The sequence below is a fragment of the Octodon degus genome, unplaced genomic scaffold (assembly GCF_000260255.1).
Source record: "Octodon degus isolate 3935 unplaced genomic scaffold, OctDeg1.0 scaffold00115, whole genome shotgun sequence".
Taxonomy (NCBI): Eukaryota; Metazoa; Chordata; class Mammalia; order Rodentia; family Octodontidae; genus Octodon; species Octodon degus.
Genome location: NW_004524691.1, coordinates 8,230,971 through 8,248,164, shown reverse-complemented (window position 1 = coordinate 8,248,164; position 17,194 = coordinate 8,230,971). Strand labels below are relative to the sequence as shown.

Sequence of the window (17,194 nt, the reverse complement as noted above, 5' to 3'; positions counted from 1 at the left end):
CTTTCTATAGTTCATATACCATATACTACTTTAATCCAAATCCTGAGTAAAATTGCATGATGTACTGTCTTAGATATTAAAGATTATTTTTCCTGCACCCTATTATATTCTGGTTTACAGTATCAGTTTGAGTAGACTGATCCTGATACTATGAAAACTACCCAATATATTTAAACAGTCCTGCCTCAGGGGTTCAGAGACAGCCCCTACTTATTTAAAAATGCTTTGGCAAATAATTGAAATTTCTAACCTTAAAAAATGGGGGCACTGCTCCAATATATATAAATGATCATTTTATTTATAGCTTCATAAAGCTAAATTCTGATAAAAATGCAGTTTAAGTCTTAAATTTCTCAGAGCCTACAAGATAATGTGTGTGCCCCCTCAAAGGCTCAGCTATCAGCAAAGAGTTAAGGATTTAAGAGATAGATTAGCCCCAGGGGAGCAAACTCTTAAGTCTAAGAAAAAGCTTGTCTTAAAGCTGCAGTTTTTCTTAAAAGTACAATCTTACATTCTCAATTTCTTGGTCTCCTTTCTACTTAGTTGTATTTTTGTTTTATCCTACCTCACTTCTGCTGTTCAATTCTAAACAATTCTGCCTTGTTCTTTAAATCTTATTCCCATCTACAGGAGCCATGATGGTATTCTATAGTTATTGCACAAGGTCTAGTTGCTACAGTCAGTACTAGAGAGTAATAGAGACAATTGGACATTTAAAAAATCTCATCTCACCAGACTGAACCTAGAGCTCCACTTGCATCAACTTCAGTTCCTTCCATTAGTTCTAACTAGGCTCAGAGCACTTCCGAGGGCACCTACCTTCCTAAGTCCATTTGAGCTCATGTATGGGAGACCTTTTCTGCTTCATAACTTCCTCACTCCTGACAACTTTCCTCCCATCACTGACTATACTATTGTTCTATCTTCCTCTGGTACCTGTTGCGGCAACACACTGACACCGCCTTCCACAAGCAATAGATACCACTCAATTGGTGTCATCTATATTTCCTGGGGATTTAATATATCTTAAATCCTCTAAGCTACAGGGTTAGATCCTACATGCACAGACCCCTATCTGGTCATTCTCCCAAGAGCAACAGTGATAAAAGTCACCAGCCAGCCTGCCCTCCTGGTTCCACATCACCTAAGCCAACTGCTGTCCAGACAACTTGACTCCACCCAACAACCCTTCTCTTCCTGGTCCTGATCCTGAGTGGTCTCCCCAACTCCTGTCTCCCTACACATCTCCACCTAAACTCTAGACTGTTTGCCCAGATGACTTTCAGGTGCCACAAGATTTCCTCAGTCTCAGATGTGAGCCTTCACTAACGATAAACTTCTCATCCTGGCTGAAACACCTGGCACTGGTTTCTATATGGCAGAAACCATCATCTTCTCAACTCTCCTTGCCCCCAGATGATGCCCCCGTGCAGCAGGAAGCAGCCTAAGAAGTTCACTGCCCCTTCATAACAACCAAATGATGGGAATGATAGGTTACAGCGGGAGTACAGACTGCTAAATTATCATGGCCCTGATCCAACATGGCTGAATCCCCAAAACAACAGTTTATCTTCCCAATGACCACTTCCTCCTCCTTCCCCTACTCCAGCCCTGGGTACAACCTCCTTTTACCTTTCCTGCTCACACCACAGAGCCTCCAAACAGCTCTTTGTGTGTCACTAAACCTGCCCCTCAAACTCCGCCCCGAGCAAAAGTCCACAACCGTTACCTCAGGCTCTATGTCTCAGGTCAGAGGACCTGCCCATCTTCTTGCCCTCCATGCTGTCCTGTGTTTAGAGTTAATCAAGGCTTCCCTTTCCCTATTTCTGCTTCTCTGCTGGGCCTCCACCATTGCTGCTGCCTCTAAAACCTATCACTACTAACCAGCAACCACAGAGAGTCTTCTGGAGGGTGGAGGGTAGAGGGTGGGGGCAAGTCAATTGGAGTCTTTTAGTCAATATTTCTACTTCTTTTTAATGTATTCGGTACAGGGTCTACAGGGTGTTCAGGGTCTCACTACACAGATCAGACCCGTAGCGATCCTCCTGTTTTCAGTCTCCCAAGCACTGGGATTACAAGTGCGTGCAACCATGCCCAGTCTCAGTACCCATCTCAGCACTGGGGGCAGGGCCAGCAGGACACCCTGGGCATCAAACCATGGTCCCTGTTCTCTGCCTAAGAAGGCAATTTAGTCCACTGAGCTATCTACCCAGCCCTTTTTATTCAATCTTTGTCTGTGGTTGTGTGTAATTTCTCCTGTCCATTTTTTTTTGTATCTTCTCTGTGTCTTGGCTCTTTTTTTAAAAATCTTTTCTGCCAATATTTTGTTGTAGCAATTTAAGTGTAAGATTCATAGATATTGATGTTACATTTTTATTGTTGAAGACATTCACTTATACTTATTTTAAGCCTCAGAGACGAGTCACCATAGGAAAACATATTTGCACAGGTTTTTACAATGTGGAGGTGAAACTGAAAAAAATCCTGCTTTATTCCTCAGTGAGACAGATACCTCAGGTTTTGGTAAAACTACTTTACAGTATTGTTTATTCTCCTCATACTGTGTTTCATAAAATCTTTTCAGTTACAAAAATGGTAATGGTTACAGTAATGATAGACTACAAAATGATGAACGGACAGAGAAGTCGGATACCATTAAAGAGAAATCACAAAATCAACAACCCTGCTTTCTTTCTTTTTTTCTCAGTGATTTTTCTTTAATTAAAAAGCAATGTAACTATTACAGCAATGTACAAAAAAAAAAGCCAATAAAGAGAAAATTGGCTCTTTCTTAATTGGTTTCCTAATCTCTTTAGAAAATATTTTTCCTTTACTGATAATGCCCTCTGGATTTTTAAATTTTTCTTATTTTATTGATTTCTGATTTTACCTTTATTTATTAACAATTCTGTTTTAGTGCTTCTAAGTATGGATTGTACATTGCATCGCAATACATATGCATAATGTACATAAATATTCATTGTACAAATGTGCAAGCAATAAAACAACCAATTGGAATAAATAAATATGTATACTTAATATTATATGAATTCATGAGTTGGGCTTTTCTGTACTGTCCCAGTTTTGTTATAAAGGCTTCTGCTTTTCTTCTGTTCCTAAAGAGTCTGTGAATTGCTACCACATTCTACTCACAATATGCACAATTATGATGTATTAAACAGAGATGTTTAAATCACTTAAGGAAATTTAAGTGTTAACTTCTGATTTAATATTTATAATTGCATGTATCAAATTATCACACCATCCCCATAAATTTGTACAATTAAAGTGAAATTTTAAAAGAATTGTAATATTTAATTTGTGATTCTTTTTAATCCAGATCTAGAGCATCTTTAAATTTCCAATGGGAAGACGGGGCGTGATGTTGTGTGACTGTAATCCCAGCTCTTGGGAGGCTGTGAACAGGAGAGTCACTATGAGTCTGATGTAGTAGTGAGAACCTGAACACCCTGTAGGCCCTTCCCTAAAATACAGGAAAAAAAGAAGAAAGAAAGAAAGAAAGAAAGAAAGAAAGGAAGAAAGAAGAAAGAAAAAATTGTGCTCACTTCAGCAGCACATATACGTTAAAAAAAGGAACGATATGGAGAAGATTAGCACGGCCCGGCGCAAGAATGACACACAAATTCGTGAAGTGTTTCATATAAAAGGGGCCGGGGAGATAGCGCAGTAGAATAAGCGCTTAGCACAAGGGCCTGAGTTCGATCCCTGGTTCCACCCCCCCCAAAAAAAAAAATTCCAATTGGATATAAATCAGGAATTTTTTTTATAACTTTATCCTTCTTTGTGAGTCTGTGTGGTATTGGGGATTGAACTCAGGGCCTTATGCATGTCAGTCAGGCAAGCACTCTACCAGAGAGGTCCACCCTAGCTTTCCTTATTCTATTTGGTGGATGATGTAGTAGTCTGCACAGTCTCTGCCTTTTAAATTACGTTGACCTGTACTTTGTGACTTGGTTAGATCTCTTCCACACTTCAGGGCACACAGAGCTGTGCCTGGGTGTGGTTACGGTGCATCCATGTCATTGACGCTAATTTCACTGGCCAGCGGCGCCAACTTCTCCCAATCTCCAGCTGCAGTTGTTTCCAGGCCTCACTCCTATCCATTTCCCAAATCTATGGCAGGAAGATCTGCTCCAGCCTTTCCACAAAGGAACCCTTACAGTGGAGGCGTGTCACGACCCAGTGAGGGACTAGGGAACTAACACTGACGATGGAGAAGCTGGAATAAATACTACTGGCCTCTGCACACACGAGTTGGTGAGGCCAGACTCCTTTCTCAGGGTTTCTACTTCCTCCTTTGTGTACCCTGGTGGTCATATCTGCCCGGCCAACATTCCAAGGTGTGCCTGGAGAAACCAAGAGATAAGGAAAGTGACCAACATAAAGTGATAAAGAAATAAACATACTTGCAGTGATTGCCAATACAACCTCGGAAGGGAGAGAGAGCGCTAAAATGGCTAACACAGGCTCCAAGCAGGTACTGCTTCTGCGGGTTCCCTTCCGCGTCCCCAACCCCCTTCGGCTCCCTCTGGGGAAGCCCTCCCTCCTGCAGGAGGACGCCGCTGCCCAGTAATAGCGCGAGCCTCGCTCTCAGCCTGGCAGCCTGGAACCCGCTGAAAGCGCGCGGTGACGAACCCTAGAAACCTGCCAGCGGCTCAGATTCGCGCTTCAGCACTGTCAGCCCCGGCGGAGCAGAGCCTGTGCACGGCCTCCTCCTTCCGCAGGGGGAGGCGATGGCAGATGCTACCCAAATGCTCGCTAATCAAAGGCGGCTGTCGCCCCCGGGCGCCTCTGGGCCTCGGGCAGAGAGCATCTCGCCGCGAAGCCAAGGGCCAGGGGCACTCTCGTCCTCCAAGTTCCGGGGGAGCAGCAAATGCAAGCGCAGCCCCGAGTCGAAGGACAGAAGCGCTTGAGGGTGTTTCAACTGTGGACTTCCAGGGACGGTGCTCCTAGGGTCCCGCGCGCCCCGGAAGCTGCTGGAGCTCGGCGGCGCCGCAGCCCAGCCCTCTCGCCCAGTTCGCTCTCCTGCCGCAGTGGGGCCCTAATTAATTCCCTGCACCTGTGAGTGAGCATGCACAAGTTCTCCAGACTCGATTCTTCCATCTATCCACCGGGGGAGGGGGCAGTTTTTCAACCGTTAGCCTCGCAGCACCGCGGGAAGGGGGCGGGTGCAGGGCCTGGGGCAGGTGCAGGGCCCCGGGCAGGTGCAGGGCTGCGGCGGGGAGGCGTTTACCCGGCCGGAGACACCGAACCTTCCCTGCCGACACTAAAAAGGGTCGCTTTCTTCGGTTCTCGCCGAATGAGGCGGGATGCCCGTGGGCTCACTGCTGCCCCGGCCCGAGCCCTGGGCTCGCTTTGCAGCCTGAGGAGTTCAGACCACAGCCGCGTGGCTCCTTCGCCCTCCTGTCAAAGTCTGCAGGCTGAGGGGCGCGGGGCGCAGGCTTCTTCCTGAGCGGCTCAGTACTGGCTTAGATTGGAGTCTCTGGGACTCTCACCTTGGCACCTCCTGTTTATCCTCCTTCACCCCGTCACACGCACGCACACGCACACACACACACACACACACACACACACGCAACACGCGCGCTACCACCAGAGGACGTGCCCCTTTGGTAGTGTCGGGGCTCCGAGGGCAAGCTAGGGGAAGGGCGCCTCCCTGTCTCCTCCTCCCCATCCCTGCCTCGGCTCAGGGTTTTACTGCAGCAGCTGGAGGTGACAGCGACGTCTTGCCTCCTCCTCAGTTGCTTTCGGAGCACCGGTTCCCCTGCATCGGAAAAGCACCCCTCCTAAGAGGCTGGTCCCCGAAGAAGTGAGAACGAGCTACAGATAAAAGATAGCCACATTTTAAAATGTAGAAGTCGCCGCGCTGCATTCCTCCGAGACGGGCGCGATCTCCCAGGACAGTGGCAGCGCCTAGGAAGTTGGGACCGTAGAGCAGGGGGAGGGGAGTGGTGCAGCCGGCGGGCTCTTCTAGGAGGAAGGAGTCTCTGGGAGCATTGCGGTTGGGCACAAGTTTGCGTAAGAGTGTTTTCCTTTTGTCAATAATTAATCACCGGAATCAGTCTGGCAGAATTGGAGTTTTAGCAATAATGCAGAAGGCGGGGCCAAACACCTAACTCTGGGAGTCTCTGGGTGCCCCACGCAGCGAGCAGCTCAGAGCGGCTGGGGAGGAGCCAGAGCATCAGCTAAAGCCACAGAAAGCGCCGGCAGCGTGGAGGTAAGTAAGCATCTCCCAAAATATCTGTGAAGCAGCTCGAAGAGTAGGAAATTGTTGCTTTAGAGAAGGAGGGGGGTTAACACTAAGTTTTGATGCAATGTATCAGTTTAGTATTTCAACTGCATTACAGTTTTTAATTGAAATGGGTTTTTCCATTTGCTTTTTATTATGTTGGAAACTAAGATGTTTCACTCCACAGAAGCCAAACTTTGATGGTGAAACTTTCCCAGACAAAAGAAAACTATTAATTCTTTCCATTTTTATCCATATTGTTCCTTAATAACTATTCAAGAAAAATACCTTTGGAATATTTTTATCTTTAAGGTTTCTTAAATACTCAACCTTGTCTAGTTTCGTGCTATTATGCAACACTTTCTTTGGCCAATAAACTACTTTAGGTAATAACATACACAAGTCAACTACCAAAAAGGTGAAGAATTTTCACCAAAGAATGGATTTAAACACTTTCATGATTATTAAGCAGTATGTATTTCCTCAAAAATGCCTAGGCAATCATCTGTAAATAACCAAACTTCAGCAACTACAGTCTGATGAAGTTTGTGCACTGCTGGGAAAGGGGATTAGAGTAGATAGATTACTGTAAGATTTGAGTGAGATTCTTGGTTTATTTCAGTTAAAATGGCATTCAACTAGTTGTCAGTTCACAGATAAGCACAACTCATGATCAAAGAAAAAATTTGAGAAACTGTTAAATGCAAAACTCTTAGTCCTCAAAGACCTAATAAGTGAATCAAGGAAGTTGACAAGGTTGATTTTCTAAGACTTTGTGGTGCAGTAGCTATTTTGAATTAAACCAAAATTAAGAAATATCTGGTCATTTTTTTCTAATGAACTTTTAAAATTTAGGCATGAAACTGTTGAAGTTTTAATAACTTGACTTCCACCTCTGAATTATCACTATACTTCTTAAAAAACATTATTTTTATAAATTTTGATAACTCTGATTTTGTACAAAGACTACTACGAGTTCACCAACATACTTTAGAATGAAATGTAATGTCAGCCTTATTAAAATATCTCAATACAACTACTTAACAATAAATTAATATGGACTGTCAAGCCAAATGCCTGGGTAGTTTAGAATTTTACTAGATTCAAAGTTGAAAATCAACCTGTTCTCAACTCTCACTGATTTTCTTAATCCATTGTATAAATTTGCAAATAGTTTTATTTAAAAATCCTTTATTAGGGCCAGCCAGGTAGCTCAGTAGGTTAAAGGGCCTACTTAGGCAGACACAGGGACTGGGGTTCAATCCCCAGCATGCTGTGCTGGTGCCACCCCTGGGGCACACTGAGACAGGAGACTGAGACTGGGTGTGGTGGTGTGCACCTGCAATCCCAACGCTTGGGAGGAAAAACAGGAGAATCACTATGAGTCTGATCTGTGTAGTGACACCCTGTAGATCCTGTACTGTACTAAAATACAAACAAAAAATATCCTTTATATTCTCTAACCAATTTTACCCCTACTGTCAGCATAAACTATTTGAACACTGTCTATACAAGAAGTAGTCTTTAATAATATTATCTAACTGGGACTCAACTTCTAAAGCAGTGGCGTAGAAATCTTTATAAACCCACTATTTAAAACACAATACACATGGTATAGCTTATCTCTGGATATCCTGAAGTAATACAGCAAATGAAGAAACATTTAGTGATGACAATCTATAGCATTTAGTAAGAACAGCAAGAGTTGGTAGCATTTGAGCCATAATCTATTTTTCACCCTCCTGCATCCGGGGTGTGGTGATGCTGAATGGTGCTTCATTCTGAGTAAATACAGCAAAGGATGTGATATTCATTCTCAACCTAGACTCCAGTCTACAACCACAGTAGATTCCAAGAAGCAGCAGACCACCATTTCTCATCCTCCTCAGCTTTCCGTTGCACAAGCTGTATTGCAGACAAGACCACCTGAGGAGTCTGAGGCATTCTTCTTTCAGCCATCATCCCACCCACCACTCTTCTAGCCAATAATAAAGAGCCTAAAAAAATTTTAAAGCCCATTTTAAATTGCACAAAGGATTTGAAATGACATTTTTCCAACGATGATATATGGTTGTTATGGTTATACTTATGGGTATAACAACAGCAACAACAACCAAACAAACATAACAAGTGTTGGAGAAGATGTAAAGAAATTAGGGTTTAGGTGGAAATTGCTAACGGAATGCTTGCCTAGTAAATGCAAGCCCTAGGCTTGATCTTCAGTGCATACACAAAGAAAGATCACAGAGAATTTGAAACTGTCATGCTGGTAGGGATGTAAAATGTTGATATTGCTGGAGAAGACAACTCAGTAATTTTTCAAAAAGCTGCACAGAATTAACAAATAACACAACAATTCCATTCCTAAACATATATTGAAGAGACCTGAAACATATACATGGAAGAACTGATACACAAATGCTCATAGCAACATTACTCAATTGCCAAAAAAAGAGAGCAATCATAGTATGCACTGATGAATCTATATTCAGCAAATCTATAGAGACATAAAATAGACTAATTTTGTCATAGGATGGAATGGAAGGGGAACAACTGCTAAAGAGTGTATAGGGTATCTTTGGAGATAAGGCAAATGGTCTAAAACTGATTGTAGTTATGACTGTGTAACTATGAATGCCATACTATTAAAAACTATTAAGTTGTTTATTTTAGATTAGGTGAATCACAATCTATGTTAATTATATCTCAACAAAGCAGCTTTAAAAGTTATCCGAGGTAAAAAAAAGTGTTGGGCCGGCCAGATAGTTCAGTGGATTAAAGTGCCTGCTTAGGCAGATGTGGATGCTGGTGTTTGATCCCCAGTGTACTGTGCCAGCCCCGCCTGGGCATGTTGGTGCATGCCTGTAACCCCAGGACTAGGGAGGCTGTAAACAGAAGGATCACTATGAGTCTGATCTAGTAGTGAGACCCTGTAATAAATAAAAACAAATGAACAAAAAAAAAGCATAAATGAGTGTAAAACATGATCTAGTACCCTATGTACCACTAGAACAATAGCTCATGTAAGGCTTTTTTCCAAAAAGAACACATTGAAACTTTTGAAGCAATTAAAAATAGCACAGGTAATTCACAGCTTTGTGATTTTCACATGTTTGCATACCTGCCCAACTTCTTTCAATTTAAAAACTAAATCAGATGGTAATGTTAGAGGCCTATAGCGAAGTTGCTTACAATATCATACCATTTGGATTCATCCATTCATTATACTACTCCAGAACCTGTGAGAACAATTATTCCTCCTTCTTGTAGAAAAACTTAGACTTTTATCTGTTATAGAGGCCAAATGTGAGGGCCAGCCAAATAGCTCAGCAGATTAAAGTGCCTGCAAGCAAGCACAGGGGCCGGGGGTTCAATCCCTGGGCCTTCTGTACCAGCCCCTCCCCCAGGGCTTGCTGAGACAGCAATTGAAACTGGGCATGGTGACACCCACCTATAATCCCAGCTCTTGGGAGACTGTAAACAGGTGGATCACTATGAGTCTTGATCTACTAGTGAGACCCTGAACACCCTGTAGACCCTTCCCTAAAATACAAAAAAAAAAAAATCTTAGAGGCCAAATGTTGAGTTTGTGATGGTCCACACTTGATGAGAGGGGAAGGCACCTATATCTCAGTAAAAAGTATACTTGGCCCTGCTAACACCAGCCAACATCAGCCAGTTTCATTAAACTAGACTGGCCCCAAAGCTAAGTCTTGGAGCAGCCTGGGTAACTGCCATCATAGAACTCACAGCATGCTGGTGCATCCTTTCTGGAAAGTATCTACTAGGAGTTGGACAATCTCAAATAGAGAAAGCCCTAAACAATTAATTCATTCTCAGTCATCTGTTATCTCACAAGATTCCCTGAGACTGTACTAAGAATCACAGAACTGGGGGCAACACTTTGTCCTGAGTTGGTGATATAAAACAAGCAAGTCTCAGAACCTCAGGGGTGTGATGAGCATCTGCAGGTTTTGCTGGAATAGTTATGAGTCCCTGAGCTCTTATGTTTAAGGAGCCAAGTCTACTTGCTTCGGGAAACATCCAGTATCCTTCATTATCCTTATCCTTATCCTCCTCTATATATGTTTTGAAGAACAAAACATGCTGATAGAAATAATTTCGGTGCACTTAAAGGGTTTCTGCAGAACAGTTTTTAATGTCTAACCACTTGTGAATGAGTTAAATACATGTAGGAAAGTTAAATCATTGTTATTTTTGCATCTTGTTTTCATCAAGATTAAGATTCTACTTATTCAACTGATATTTATTGTACAACTATATTACAACAGGACATTTCTAGGATAAATAATAAACATAACTGACAAAATTTCCTGCTTCATGAAACTTAAGTTCTAGCAGGGATGTCAAACATCAACAACAGCAACAAGTGAATGCATACTTTCAGGAAAGGAGATAGGAGTTCTGGAGAAAAATAGAAGAGAACATAGAGAGGTACACTTTTAAATTGTGATACAGGGTAGGAAATAAGAAGCCATAATTATACAATATAAAGATCGCACACAAACTTAGCCACGGTTCTGGTACTAAGATAGTATTACCAGATAACACATCCTGGGAAAATTCTTTCCAGGGTCTCAGGAACAAAGAATTGGGTAAAACACACAGAAAAGATAGCAGGGTGTAAATTGATTGAAAGCAAAAAAGAAGTATGCTCTGTAGAATAATAGCAGGCCAGTGAACAGCCATGAGGATGGGAGAAGGGGGTCCTTTAAATCTGGAATTGCTGGATTGGCTTTTTCTTATGTAAATAAGACATTGGGTTGGTTGTCCAGTCAAAAACTCACTTCACCTGGTGCCATATTTAAACTATCCTCTTAAAGGTTTCCTTGTTTTTATGCCAGATATAAGTGAAAAATTGAACATAGCACTTTTCTGACTGGTTCCAGGCACAGCACTCAAGGGCTGCAGACTCATCCAGATCCTACGATCTGCACATGTGCCCTGGAGCTCCACAACCTTGTCAGATTGTGCCCAGTTGTTTGGCTGATTTTGCCTTAGCCCAACCTCATACCTTATCACCCACAAGCTCTAAATCACCTTCTTTCTTTCTCTTGAGAACTTTGGTTTCTCCATCCCATTAGTTTCAACCACCAACATTGTTTTTCTACCTAGATATTCTATCAGCTTGTGCAGGAAAATATATTATCCACAGCACACCCTAAGCAGGCACAAGGAAAAAAACAGTACAACACTTGCAATAAAGAATTACAAACTAAATAAGACAGTGTCCTATGATAAGAAAAAATCCTTACTCAAAAAGATAATCAGCCTGGGCATTTTAGCTTCCTGTTGGCCCTTTTCTGTACCTTGACTATGAATTTTTGCAACTTTCCAAGGTACTGTGTATAAATAATTAAGACCTGGTTCTCCATAGCTAAAAGCTTTTGAAGAGTGAGAGAAGATTTTTAAAAAAGGGCGGGGGAAGAAAACCTTAAGGGTCACCTCAAAAGGTTAAAGGAAGACATATTCTTCCAAATTGCACTGAATAAGTAGAGCATCAAATCCCACAGATTAGCTAGAGAGAAAAGGAGAAGAGAAAAGCAGCCAGAGAGCCTTTATTTTACCAGATGGTCCCAGAATTTCCACTCAGGTAACCTAGTTTAAAAGGTATCCAAAGAAGCCTTGTTCTACTAAAATATAATGGGTGCGGCAGTGCTCCCAGAATATAGCCTTTTGATAAACCTTTAAAAGGAGCAGGAACTAGATTTTGTAAGTCAAAAAAAAAAAAAAAGAAAGAAAGAAAAGAAAAGAACCATTTATTTCAAGCTTAAGGGAGAGTGTTAATGAACACTCTGAATAAAAATACGAATAAGTTTTTAAAAATCCTGTGATAATGGGGCATTAGGATTTTCATTCATTTATTCACCAAATTTTATTTTTTAAATAATTTCATTGAGGAAGAAGTAGCAATGAGACAGTTTCAAAACAGGTTAGTAGCACAGTTACAATAATTAATACATTGCATATTGTTGTCTTTGTAGTAGTTATCCATAGTACAAGATGCAGATGTGATATCTTGTCTAAACACTATTAGTTCAAAATTTTCTTCTCATTTACCTAAGAGAAAGTAGCTGTGTACCTATGCTAACATATATATATATATATATATTCACCAAATTTTAATTGAGCAGTTCCTATGTACCAGGTTCTAGGGAAGCAAGACAAAAGAAAACCATGTTTCAAAGACTTTCCTTCATAGAGTTTAGGTAATATGACTTCAGTATCAAAATAGCTGAGGACAGAGATGACAATGAGAACGTTCCCGCCTGCTGTCCTAATCATGACACTTTCTCCTCCTATTGATATCCTCCTGTCCACCAGACTACCCAGCACTCACCTGTCATAGTGCCAACTATGCAATGTGAAGATGTTTACTTCATTGTCCCTCTTACGCTCCAGAAAGTGGCTTGAGAATAGTGATCATAACTGTCTTACTGAAGTTTATGACCCTTCTCTACATGGCGTGCCCAGAGCCACTTGACAGGAGAACTAATATCTCTATTGCTCTCACACCCAGCTCCACCCACCCCGTGGACAGGCAGTGCCAGTCTGAGCCCAGGATCTGGATCAGATGCCCTGTGCCTTACAGAATGTCATGCCCAATAAGTGTCAGTAAATGCACACTGATGTAGAAGAAGAAAAGTAAAAACAAATCCTATCTGAAATTAAGTCTTACTCAACCCTAAAGTATGAAATTACCTTTTTCTTTTTCTTCTTTTGAAAAGTCAAATGTTTTCAGGTCAAAACCTCTAGTCAAAATTATCACAGCTGTTCCTGTGATAATTATGACCCTTCTCACAGCTGCTCATATTTATTGAGCAATAATAATAAATATCTACTATTGTTATCACCATGAAAGAGTAACTTCCAGAGTTAAATATTTCATTTAATGTCTAGATGGAAGGATGGATGAATGGATGGATGGATGGATGGGTGGATGGATGGAGAGATGAGGGATAGATGGGTAATCCAACAGTTGGCTGATTTGGCAGGTTATGGTTAGAATTATTTTTGCACAAAAACAAAGTCTGGCAGAGTGACTAAGAGCACGTGTATACCTCATTTAGTGTGAAGCCAATTTTTAAATTCCCCAGTGCCTCAGTCTCTTCATTTGTAAATTAGGTATAGAAATAGTACTTCCACTATAGTGCCATAAAGTGAACTATATAAAGCAATACCTATAAAGCGCTAAGTAAATTTCTAGAGCATAAGTTGCTCAATAAATATCTACTATTGTTATCACCATGAAAGAGTAACTTCCAGAGTGACAAGTTACTACTAAAGTACTGCATCTCTTCTCCTTGGCTCCTTTATAAGATCAAAGATCAGTTAGTAATTCTGAGCTAAAGTTATGTTGAGTTGAAGATCTAGGAAAAGATTAAAAAAGAAATGTGGGAAAATATCTAAGTAGCACATTGAACAAAGAAATTAAAACAAACAACAACAACAAAAAAAGGAAAAATCTCTACATGGCGTGCCCAGAGCCACTTGACAGGAGAACTAATATCTCTATCGCTCTCACACCCAGCTCCACCCACCCCGTGGACAGGCAGTGCCAGTCTGAGCCCAGGATCTGGATCAGATGCCCTGTGCCTTACAGAATGTCATGCCCAATAAGTGTCAGTAAATGCACACTGATGTAGAAGAAGAAAAGTAAAAACAAATCCTATCTGAAATTAAGTCTTACTCAACCCTAAAGTATGAAATTACCTTTTTCTTTTTCTTCTTTTGAAAAGTCAAATGTTTTCAGGTCAAAACCTCTAGTCAAAATTATCACAGCTGTTCCTCAGACAGAGCTATCTACTCCCTTCTAAATAAGAACTAACCCATGATCACCTTATGAAATCCCAGGAACTTTAACGCTTCCCTCTGCTTCTGTCAGCAATAATGCCCTTGGGCTCTTCCCCAACTAAAGGGATCTCATGGGGAACTTAAAATCCTACTAAAAATATTTATTTTAATTACTCAGCCTGGAGCCCTGACAGCTCTGGGAACTCTGACTCGGCACTCGGCAGCCATGGCTCATGACACAAAGTGTGTTAATGTCCACTGTATTCCCTGGCCCACAGACCCTGCCCATGATTTGTGGAAGTATTTCAATAAGTAGCAGAGCCTACCTTTTGTGTCAGATAATTTCTGTTACTATCATGAGAAGGTAAATGCTATATATCTGTTTGAAAAGAGAATTTTAAGCTTTTTGAAGCTTAACCAGTTTCAATCTGACACAATAGCCACAATATATTCACATGTTTTCTTATGCACCTTGTCTGGTAAATAACTGCCAGATAAATGACTCAAGCCTTGATGCTAAAAAGGATAATAGCAACAAATAAGTAGTTTTGATTTTCATTTTCATATTGCCATCTACACATCCTCTGCTGTCCTCCCTTATACTACTGCCTCACAAGTTCTAGGCTCATCTTAGTAGCACAGTAAATATTTGTGGTATGAGCAGAATAAATCTTAAGTAAACCTAAAATTTCACCAAATGAAATCGTTAGAGAGGTGATTTTTGAGTGTAACAACTTAGCAGCATGGTGGTACACAACTATAAAGTCAGCTACTCGGCAGGCGGAGGGACCACCAGTTTGAAGCCAGGCTGTGTAACGTAGTGACACTCTCTCAAAATAAAAGCTAAGAAGAGCTCTGAATGCAGAATAGTGGTTGATAGTCCCTGAGATTTCCCCTCAGTATTACAAAAATAATAATAACAAGAACAATAACATAAAAAGTTAGATAACAAAATAGAAAAAGCACTTCAGTAAAATTAATTGAAGAAAAGCAGAATATAAATTAAATGCCTACCACAATTACCACCAAGTTTAAAGGAAAAAGAATGCATAGAGAAAAACTCCAACATGTGAGCAGTATCTTTTTTTGTTGTTTCTGTGTTGTTTTGTGGTGCTGGGATTGAAACGAGGGCCTTTCCACCAAGCTACTTCCCCAGCCTTTTGCAAGTTGAGATGTGATCTGGCCATGTTGCCAAATGGCTCACTCCAGGCTCAAACTGAAGATCCTCCTGCCTCAGCCTCTTAGGGGTAGGGATACAGGAGTGCACCAGCATACCAAGCCATTTTTATCTATAGTATGGTAAAACTATGCGTGTCTACATTTTGTAATGTTTTATAATATTTTATAATTATATTTCAAGTAGAGTGTTTTACTTTTACAATATCAAGTGTGGTTTTAACAGTGGTCAAAACTATTAATAAACAGAACATTTTTTCCTTTTTCTTAAAAACCCATCTATTTACATAGCAACAGTATTTCTCTTAAAGTCGTTGACAGACACTCTGATTCAGCTGCTATCTGTATTTCCTGTCTTTGCTAATTAGCATATAAAGATCAATTTTTGTCATTGCAGTCGTCATGACTGTGATATAGTGACTAGAGCAATTGCTAAGAATTTTACATTCAAACTTTTCTAAAAGATTTTAAGTTAAACATACTGCCTACAAAGGTAATGAACACAAAATTCAGGAATAAATAAATAACAATTCTTCTAATCTAGTCCTAGTAACAATGAACTCTAAGAATTTTTTTTAACTTTATTTTTTTATTTATTTTTTTCAAAGTTTTATTGATAAACAGATAGCAATCAGACAGTTTCAAATCAAATCGGAAGTACAGTTTCAACAAATAATACACTGCATATATTCTTCTTAGTGGTTAATTGCTGTACAAGATGTGGACTTGTGATCCTATTTACAAACACCATTAGAACAAATCATTCTATTCATTAAGAGAATGCAACTATATATCTATCCTAACCCCTTGGAATACACAGATACAAAATGGACATTCATCGGTATACCCCATTTTTTCTAAGTTCCGTTATTGAATATTATAGGTGTGTAAACTCAGCAAAATATTCTAAAAGAGTCCAGTAGCCCATAATAGCATTGGGTCTTCTGTTTAACTGGCAATGTCAGAAATTATTGACCTGAGTCCCCCACAGCTCAACATAACAGCATGGCTTTATTTCCTATATTTTGTCTTCATACTTTTCTACTGGATGGTTAAGACCAAGGTAAAGCAGGACCTATGCAACAAGAGTTGTAGCTTTTGGGTCTGAGAAGGTCAGTGAAATGCCCTCAGGATTTATCCTGAGATCCTGTACCTCAGATTGTAGAACCTTTGTCAGTGCAGCCATGTGGATGAGTCACAGCCATTGCTTGGCCAATGTGCTCTCTGTGAAAGCTTGAGAGAATGTCTTCTCCCCATGTGACTCTCCTTAGGCACACTCTACGTCATCGATCACTTTCCTCTTTGGCTCCATAATCTTCTTGATCAGAAAATTTGGGACACTACCGAGGTACATGACGTTACGGTACAAGTTCTCATATGTCCTGAGTCTTAATTGACCTTAGAAGGCTAGGGCCAAAATGTTGGCTTACCTTGTAGCCCTCCTTTTTCTCTAATTTTGGTCTGCAAACTTAGGTTGTTAACCATCCAGAAGACAAGCTTATTGTTATTATCAAACGATTTAGGCTATCAACCTTAACCTCACTATCTCACTGCATTTCAAACATCTTAGGCATAATAAGGAACAGGTATTTTTCATCAAGTATTGATATGTTGAACTTTAAGTCCCTACATAATATGATAAAAAACATTTAAAAATTAGATTATATTTTAAAAATAGGATAAAGAATTCTATACTTCTCATGTTTGCACATAAGTCCAAAAATCTCACCATATACAACCTTGAAGCAGGACAGTCCCACAATATTCCTTTTCCTGTCTCTTGCTTTCATTCACCATCCCCTTCTTCTTGAACATCCACCTACCCGAGAGACATCTTGAACTTTAAGAATTGATTAAAATTGATTCCCTATTTCAAAAGCATGAAATAAGTTAATTTTGTTACTTTAAAATTAAAATTTATGCATCCTATTGTGCATACATGTAAATGATACT

General features: G+C 40.5%; 1 protein-coding gene and 1 non-coding gene across 6 annotated transcripts in view; both read left to right on the top strand.

The window, feature by feature from the left end:
* The first annotated feature begins 3,558 nt into the window (after positions 1 to 3,558).
* LOC111812174 lies at positions 3,559 to 3,667 on the top strand. Its single transcript, XR_002817748.1, has one exon. It is a non-coding gene; the product is annotated as a U6 spliceosomal RNA (small nuclear RNA).
* Positions 3,668 to 5,266: 1,599 nt separating this feature from the next.
* The window catches only part of Sptssb (serine palmitoyltransferase small subunit B), a 47,338-nt gene continuing 35,410 nt past the window's right edge, over positions 5,267 to 17,194 (top strand). For 2 of the 5 annotated variants that reach the window (XM_023699736.1, XM_023699737.1), the window contains exon 1: positions 5,283 to 6,238. The gene's annotated coding sequence lies outside the window, so the exon portion shown is untranslated. Of the gene's footprint in view, positions 6,239 to 17,194 lie in introns of all 5 variants that reach the window. The other 3 variants (XR_002817744.1, XR_002817743.1, XM_023699735.1) reach the window with 3 other exon arrangements.